At 42.5% G+C, this 8,957-nt stretch overlaps 2 non-coding genes across 2 annotated transcripts; both read left to right on the top strand.

The window, feature by feature from the left end:
* Positions 1 to 827: 827 nt before the first annotated feature.
* Positions 828 to 946, top strand: LOC115821898 (5S ribosomal RNA). Its single transcript, XR_004025590.1, has one exon. It is a non-coding gene; the product is annotated as a 5S ribosomal RNA (ribosomal RNA).
* A 680-nt stretch (positions 947 to 1,626) lies between these two features.
* On the top strand, positions 1,627 to 1,745 carry LOC115821891 (5S ribosomal RNA). Its single transcript, XR_004025586.1, has one exon. It is a non-coding gene; the product is annotated as a 5S ribosomal RNA (ribosomal RNA).
* Positions 1,746 to 8,957: the final 7,212 nt, after the last annotated feature.

The raw sequence follows: 8,957 nt of genomic DNA, 5'->3' as shown, positions 1-8,957 counted from the left end.
TCACATGATTTTTAATCAGGAATGTCATGATTTACGTAAAATTCGAACGTGTGTTAAGTCTTCTGGGCCCTGTTTCAGAAAGCGGGTTTAGTGAAAACTGTCAGAAATGTGACTCTAGCACTGAAACGTTTACTGTACGCTTTTGTGGCGTTCCAAGTCACAGACCCACAAGACTTGTGAAAGAAGAATTCCACAGAATTGCAGGTATGAGTCTCAGCAATAATTAATTTGTTTAGTATGAAGCTTTGAACCTCGAAGCACTAATCAGTTAATCTGAAATATTGTAGGGTTTCCGGGTTTGATTGTCTGCATAGATGGCACTCATATTCCTGTCACAGCTCCTTCAGTAAATGAAAAACATTATGTGAGTAGGAAGACTTTCCACAACATTATTGTACAGGTAGGCCTAAATAGTAGCCTTTAGCAATCCAAATGAAAGATACTTCACAATACAGCTACTGATTACAGTTGTGCACTGTGAGGATCATATGCGACGCAGCATCAGCAACGTGGAAGCAAAGTGGCTTGGATCTGTGCATGACTCGCGAATCTTTCGTAAATGAACACCGAGCGCTAGATTTGCCCATGGTGAGTTTAAAGCGGGTCTAGTGCAGCGTGTGATGCGGCGCTGTTTGAAGAAGTTGTTGCAAGTTACAGATTGCAGGTGGTGTGTGACGTCATAATGTGCTGGCGCAAGTCAGGGACGGTGTGGCCGGTATTTATACGCGCGTCTGTGCCGGTGCGCTCTTAAAGCGAGGCAGGAGTCGGAAGGCAAACGGTGGAGTCTTTGTTCATCTTCAAATAGCGCTTATGCCGCCGAAGATTTCGCTTACGGCCATACCACCCTGAGCACGCCCGATCTCGTCTGATCTCGGAAGCTAAGCAGGGTCGGGCCTGGTTAGTACTTGGATGGGAGACCGCCTGGGAATACCAGGTGCTGTAAGCTTTTCTCTTTTTTTCCTTCTTTCTCTCTTTCTCTCTGTCCCTTCTTTGTTTTTCCTCGGCTCTCTGCTGGCAATCCTGCTGATTTTCATGTCGTCCTTTTTATTCTCTCTCTCTCTCTCTCTCTCTCTCTCTCTCTCTCTCCCTCCCTCCCTCCCTCTCTCTCTTTCTGTCTGTCCCTCTGCCTGACGACAACGAAGTATATCTGTAGCATGGAAATAATTTCTTGCTTTGGAAGAACACCTGTTTGATTGCATTGCCTAATGCTGTATTCCTTTATGTTGCCATATGAAGTGTTCTGTGATGTTTAGCCCCGTTGAAGGAGTTGGATGGGGCTGTTTGCGCCGAGAGAGCAGAGGAAAGAGCAAAGGAGCGAGATGAATTACATTGTTGTTTTATGGAGACAGTAATCACAAAAACCCCCAAAATGATATGGTATCCTGTTTAAAGCGGGTGTAGTGCAGCGTGTGAGGCGGCGCTGTTTGAAGAAGTTGTTGCAGGTTGTAGGTTGCAGGTTACAGGTGCTGTGTGACGTCATAATGTGCTGGCGCAAGTCAGGGTCGGTGTGGCCGGTATTTCGCCGCGCGTCTGTGCCGGTGCGCTCTTAAAGCGAGGCAGGAGTCGGAAGGCAAACGGTGGAGTCTTTGTTCATCTTCAAATAGCGCTTATGCCGCCGCAGCTTTCGCTTACGGCCATACCACCCTGAGCACGCCCGATCTCGTCTGATCTCGGAAGTTAAGCAGGGTCGGGCCTGGTTAGTACTTGGATTGGAGACCGCCTGGGAATACCAGGTGCTGTAAGCTTTTCTCTTTTTTTCTTCTTTCTCTTTGTCCCTTCTTTGTTTTTCCTCGGCTCTCTGCTGGCAATCCTGCTGATTTTCATTTCGTCCTTTTTACTCTCTCTCTCTCTCTTTCTCTCTCTCTCATTCACTCTCTCTCTCCCTCCCTCTCTCTCTCTTTCTCTCTGTCTCTCTGTCTGACGACAACGAAGCATATCTGTGGCATGGAAATAATTTCTTGCTTTGGAAGAAGACCTGTTTGATTGCATTGCCTAATGCTGTATTCCATTATGTTGCCATATGGAAAGTGGAAAGAGTAAAGGAGTGAGATGAATTACATTGTTGTTTTATGGAGAGAGTGGTCACAAAAAAAATATGGTATCTTCTTTAAATATTTATTTAGCTATATCCTATTATAATCGATATTTAATCTACTGTAACTTAAAATTTATTCTGTATCCTGGGATTATCATAAGAGAGTTCGATGGTTACCTGGTCAGTGACAGAGGGTACCCCCACCAGCCCTATTTGTTAACCCCTTACCCTGATCCTGAGCCAGGCCCACAGCAATGTTATGACTTGGCTCACTGCAGGACACAAGCCAAGGTAGATGGCATGTGACATTATTGTGGCATGTGTGATTCTCCACAATATTGCCACAATTAGAGAAGAACAAATGTCCTACTCAACTCCTCGATGATCCTGATAACGATCCTGACCACCCCACTGATGCACAAGATGGAAGAGCGGTCAGAGACACAACACGCCACCATCAGTTCTGATTGACCCATCACCTCCCCAGTGTCAAATAAAGACAGTGTGCCTTTCTGTTTATGAAGTCTGCTTTATTTCTTGCAAGTACAAATGCAGTACAGTATTTAATATTTTTTATGTTGTTCAGACAAGTAACATCATCCACCTGTGGGCACCTCATCCACCTTGAACTGATGTTCAAGCAGTTGTATTTCTATTTTTGTCTTTTCCATCTGCAGCCCAGTGTGGCCCATTTCTAAATTAGATTTTTCAGTTTGTTTCTTTAAAGTACACCCTGTACAGCTGTTTCACAGAGAGCTGTAGGGACCCAAAAAATGACAGTGAAGTTCACAGTGCCAGGTCTGCTTAGTTTCACTATAATTCATGGGCCAACGCTGAACATCTTATTGAGGTATGTTGTGCTGTTGATGTGGATGGACCCTCTCCCTCATTGTATTTTCCAGCATTGCTCTGTCAGAGAGAGAGAAGGTGCAAGTTTTATTCTGATACAACACTGTCATCAACTGTTAGATGTTATTTTTAAGGTGTAAAGTTCAACAGGCCTCTCTGTATCTTCCTTCTCTGTGGCAGCAGACAAGGTGTCTCCATCATCCTCCTGTAATGCAAATGAACCATTTTTGTGTTCTACTACTATAACCCTTTCTGAAAAATCTGTGGAGTGTTGAGAGCGCTTACAGCTGCATGGAGGTCTGATATGGCAGAGACAGATTACACCATCAGTATCTGGTAGAAGATGAAGATTAGACAGTTAAATTGTAACTCTACCCAGAAAAGTGCCCCCACCTAACTTGAATTTTTACAACAGTGTGCAGGCCACATCACAGTTTTTCAAATATATATCTATGAGTCACCTTGAAATAGATTATGATGTCTGAAGGACAACTAAGAATCTGAAAAGTAACAAAGAATTGTACCGGCACAAGAAAATCAGTGTGCCAAGTTGTGTGTAAAAAACACCACAGTTGACTGTAATGAAATTATACCTTACCTGTTTGAACTATAGTTTTATATTTAATCTAACTTTGCTGCCAAGTACGTTTTGTGCCTGTTGGGTTGCACCTGCGTAAATATTAAACGCGAGCGCGCACGCACCCACACACACACACACACACACACACACACAGAGGTATATCAGGGTTTTCGCTAGGATTTTTTTTCCTTCTTTTTTGTCAGTCCAGTGTCCGGAAAGAATTTATTTTACAAGACAAATCTTTCACTTTTCAGTAAGTCTGTGTAAAGCGCAAATATAAATAATAATGTACACCTGGGTTGACGAAAGAATGACAGCGAACTAAAATCAGCTCGAAAATGTAATTAACAGTGACGACTGAGCAAAACGAACAGTAACGACTGAGCAAAACCGCAACATTAGCCGCTAAAATCTGTAACATCTGAAAGTCCTGTCTATATGTTGAATAAGTGGAACACTCGAGATAAAACTTTTCTTCTCTGTCAATAAATACTCACGCATTGACTCGGTCAGCAATCTGCCACACCAGCTCACGTTCTTTTGCTGCTGCTGCTACCGTATTGCTTTTTTCTTAAAGATATACTCATGCAGAATTCTGCATACGCATTTATTAATACTTATAACTCCACTGGGGAGAAATAGGAGGCGGAGCCATTTAACTCCTGTAGCCATGATGAATCATGTTATCTGCGTTTCACTGATGAGGGCTTTTTATCTCTTCACGCACGTGCTTTACTTAGGGTTAACTTAACTCAGAGCTCATTGAACTAATTTTTATCACTTGTTCTGAAACGCAAAACTTTGAGTTGAAAAGCTCAGAGTTAGTCAACAGACAGCTCAGGTTTAAACCCAGAGTTTGTTAAACCCACTTTCTAAAACAAGCCCCTGATCCTCTAGGGGGAGAATTAGATAGTTTAAAACACAGGAACCAATCAGAATCCTTCATCTGAAACACCACCCTCTGAGGAGGAAGTAAGTCAGGAAGTGTCATTTCGCTTGAAATGCAAGAGGAGGTCGACCTGACAGAGTAAACCAAATTTATGTTAGAGTTTATTTATTGTTAAACAAATGACTATAAAGACTTTATAAAGTTTCCAGATCAGAGCAAGCTACGGATAAAAAACAGAAATTAAAGTTAATTTGCGGTTTGTTTTCTAATCGATAATCAGAAAGTGAAAGTAAGGTTGAAATACGAGGAGTCATTCTGAGAGTGGATCTGTTAAAACATGGCTTCGTCAGAGGAGGATTTCTCCTGTCCTGTGTGCTTTGACATTTTTAAGGATCCTGTTCTCCTGTCCTGTAGTCACAGTGTGTGTAAAGTCTGTCTGCAGCAGTTCTGGGAAAAGAAAGGAACACGGGAGTGTCCAGTTTGTAGGAGACGATCATCAAAATCTGAGCCTCCTGCTAACCTTGTGCTAAAGAACCTGTGTGAGGCTTTTTTAGCAGGAAAAATTGGAAAAACTTCATCAGGGTCCGAGGAGTTTTGCAGTCTGCACAATGAAAAACTCAAACTCTTCTGTCTGGAGGATAAACAGCCTGTGTGTGTGGTGTGTCAGACTTCAAAAAAACACAAAAACCATGAATTCTGTCCAGTCGATGAAGCTGCACATGATAGCAGGGTAAGACAAATACTGTGGTCATTAAACACCATGCTGATTTTTTTATTTTTTTTATTTTTTCACAGTTACGTTAAATATATATATATTTATTCTAAAAGGCACTGTAAAATTGGGAAAATAACATCTGTACATAAAGAATATTGATATACTGTTTAGTACAATACTTTAAAATTTGTGGAACAATGAGATCAACACACTTAGGGTATTATGTAGTATCACGATTCTAAGTGTTGTATTTTGTCTGATATATCATATGAAATAGTAAAATTAGTAGTGATAACATTCAGAGAATCAAGTCAGTCTACTTTTGACGACACATAGCAGTAAAAGGCAAGAAACAATATGTGTGTGTGCGTGCGTGTGTGTGTGCCTATGTGTGTGTGTGGGTCTCTGATCTTGAACAGAATCCAAATGAAAACCAGAGACGTTCTCTGAAAATCTACTTATTTATTTCAGGAGGAACTGAAGACTGCACTGAAGCCCTTACAGGAGAAACTGGAGAACTTTAAAAAAGCCAAAGTGACCTGTGATAAAACAGCAAAACACATTAAGGTGAGAATAATTGTTACAAATCATACAGTTTCATATAAAATATTAATTCGCTAAAAATTCTACAATGCTTATATGACACAGAACAATAATTATGTTTTACAAAATCAAATTAAATAAATCAGCAGACCACATCACAGTGACAATATTAATAAATTCAAACAGTGTACAGTTATATTAACAATGTTTTAATGTTTCTCATTTCAGACTCAGGCTAAACACAAAGAGACACAGATTAAGGAGGAGTTTGAGAAACTTCACCAGTTTCTACGAGATGAAGAGACGGTCAGGATAACTGCACTGAGAGAGGAAGAGGAGCAGAAGAGTCAGATGATGAAGGTGAAGATTGAGGAGATGAGTAGAGAGATTAGTAGTATATATCCTACACTTTCTGTCAAACTGTCAATCAAAATGATTGATGAGCTCTGTTGATCGATAACCCCACCTCCCTCCCTCTCTCCCTCCCTCCCTCCCTCCTTTCCCGTCCTGTCAGGGGTCTGTATGATTGACAGGCACATGTGAGGAAAACACTGTTTGTATGGCTACAGGCGTGTTGTGTGACAGGGGCGGGTGTGGTTGACAAGAGGGTGGTCAGGATATGTGATGGTCGGTGCTGTTGAATATAAACGTGTTTGACCGGGGGTGATCGTTCCGTTCACGTGTTTGTGTACAAGACAAAGTCTATCTCGTGATCTGATTAAACATGTCTCCATCTACGGTGACAAATAGTGTAAAGAGAGTCCCTCTCAGCGCAATTACTGCTACTTATGCTAACGACGAAAACGCATTAGCACCAAGAAAGAAGAAGAGATCTGAGAGTTTAATTCATTTTCTTCAGAATGAGAAGGAAAAGTTGGAATACGAATGGCCGTTGTCTGACGGTCGTGTTGGCGGATATGTGTTTGACAAAGTCGCACGTTCGGTGAAGCTGTACACTATCGAATCTGGGGAACGTTTACGGAGGACGTGACACACATATCATTCCCTGCGAAAGACTGGCGTTTGTTTAGAAACAAAGTGTGGAGAGACCTTGAAGTCCCTGGTCTGGATCGCATCTACAGCGCGGTGTGGAATAGCGTCACACCGAACCTAAGCTACTACATATTCGCTAATCGTCATGAAAAAGATCCTGATGATTACATTTATATGTGCTGTAGCGAATACACGATTACGAAAGGGGGTGAACATATAGATATTGAGCGGATCGTGCACGGCCTGAAAGTGATATTTCTTTGGAAGGACATGACCGCTCTACACGCGGTTTTCAAGAAGATAGACGGTTTGTTTAAATGGTGCGAGGCGTTGGACAGATACCAAGACATCAAAGTAAATCTTTTTCAGGCTTGGGGGTCCGACAGCGAGTGTGACTGTGGGATGGTCCATTCGGAATCACCACCCATTCTCTACAAGCATTAAAAAGGTCGGCGCGCCCCAGACAGTCACCATCTCAAACACTTGACACGCGGACTAAACATGTCGCTGGTAAATGACACCGCAATACCTGAAGACAACAATTGGCTTGACACAGTTTGCGAGAATCTAGGGAAGATGTATCGGACTTACTTACCGACGGCCGAGACCACGGAAACACTATCTGCCTGGTCTTTTCCACAGGACACGGAGACTATGGCCGCACATCCACCCTCTGTCGAGGAGGTGGATGGATGTATTCCCCCGCAGGGATTTAAACTCATAAAGGCCGTTGTGGGGGCCATACTCGAACAGATCATACATGTCAAGCTGCGTGATGTTTGCCTGGGGTGTGAAGTGGATCATCCGAGCCAACTACGGCATTCATGCCTCTTTGAACCCGACCCCTACTTTTTTCAAACACACATCGAGGAAATAAAACGGCAACTTTTTAAACCGGAGTTGTCACCAGCCATCGAGCGTCTTCTGGACGCAAACGGGCTACGTTCAAATCCACAAAAAATTCGCGGATCCGTGGAGGCTATCGTCTACGAACTGGAAGAAGAACCGTACATATGTGAGAAACTGCGGGAAATCAGGGAAAAACTTGTCGTTCCACATTGTGAAAAAGCTGTTGTTGACGCGGTGGACTGTTGGCGGGGGAGAAGCGGGTGACTCGCTGCAACATGGGGGGTGTCTGTGGCAGGGTCTGGCAGAGTGTGTCACATGAAATTGTAAAATATCGTGTGAAAATTGAATTAAGAGCTTTGTTGTATAACATGATAGCTACCGAGGTTGACAATTTTAACGCTGTACAAACGGTTGACGTTCATCGTTTGAATAACTTGAAAACCCAAATGGCCTTAGTCAGGAATGCATCCGACCAGTGGCATGATCTGTTGCACATGCGTGCAAGCGCTACCAAACCACGTCACACGGTTGTAAAGGCTCTTTTAGATCGTATGGACTCGTGCCAAAGGGGTCTCGACACCGGCCTCATTATTTGTATTTGTACATACGTCATAGATGTTTGTGTAACGAAACTGGAAAAAAGTGAATCAGTAAATGTGTGTAAAGTAGTTCAAATATTAGTTGATTTTCTGCTTGAGAGAAACGTCGATGCATGCGTCACATTTTTACACCAGCTTGATACTTTGTGAGTTTGTATTCTCGTTGAAAAGTAAATGTGTAAAGTAGTTGAATGATGAGTGTAATGATCTGTTTATAAGTGTATTAAATGTGTACAACACCAGGGGGCGTATTTCAGAAAGCGGGTTTAGTGAAAACTCAGAGTTAGTTCACTCAGAGATCTAACTCTGAGTTTTCACTAAACCCCTTTCTGAAATACCCACCCCGCTTTCTGATTACCACTCCCCTTGTATTCTTTATGAGTATGTATTCTGTTGAAAATAAAAGGTTTGAAACAATACATTTCACATCATTATTTGGTCCGGTATTCGGTCACTAGGCATCATGACAGAACTATTAAAATCTGTTTACTATACACCCGCTAACGCCGGTTCTTTTGGTGGCAAAAGACGTCTAAAAGAAGCTGTGTTTAGTGACACCGGCGTACGTATCTCTGACAAACAAGTGTCTGATTGGTTAGCAGGAGAAGATGCATATACACTTCACAAACCTGTACGTATTAACTATAAGAGGAATAGAGTGATAGTGCACGGTGTTGACGTTCAGTTTCAAGCCGACTTGGTGGATATGACGGCGTACTCGAAGGAAAATGACGGCTTCAAATTTATGCTGACTTGTATAGATGTGTTCAGTAAATACGCATGGGCGCGTGTTTTAAAAAACAAGACGGGGTCGGAGGTAGCGAGGGCGTTCGAATCCATACTGAGGGAAGGCAGAGTCCCGCAAAAGTTGCAGACGGACCGAGGAAAAGAATTTTTTAACACAC

The sequence above is a fragment of the Chanos chanos genome, chromosome 9 (genome assembly GCF_902362185.1).
Source record: "Chanos chanos chromosome 9, fChaCha1.1, whole genome shotgun sequence".
In the NCBI taxonomy this organism is placed as follows: domain Eukaryota; kingdom Metazoa; phylum Chordata; class Actinopteri; order Gonorynchiformes; family Chanidae; genus Chanos; species Chanos chanos.
Note: the sequence above shows the minus strand (reverse complement) of the source record. Positions and strands in the feature narration are given on the sequence as shown.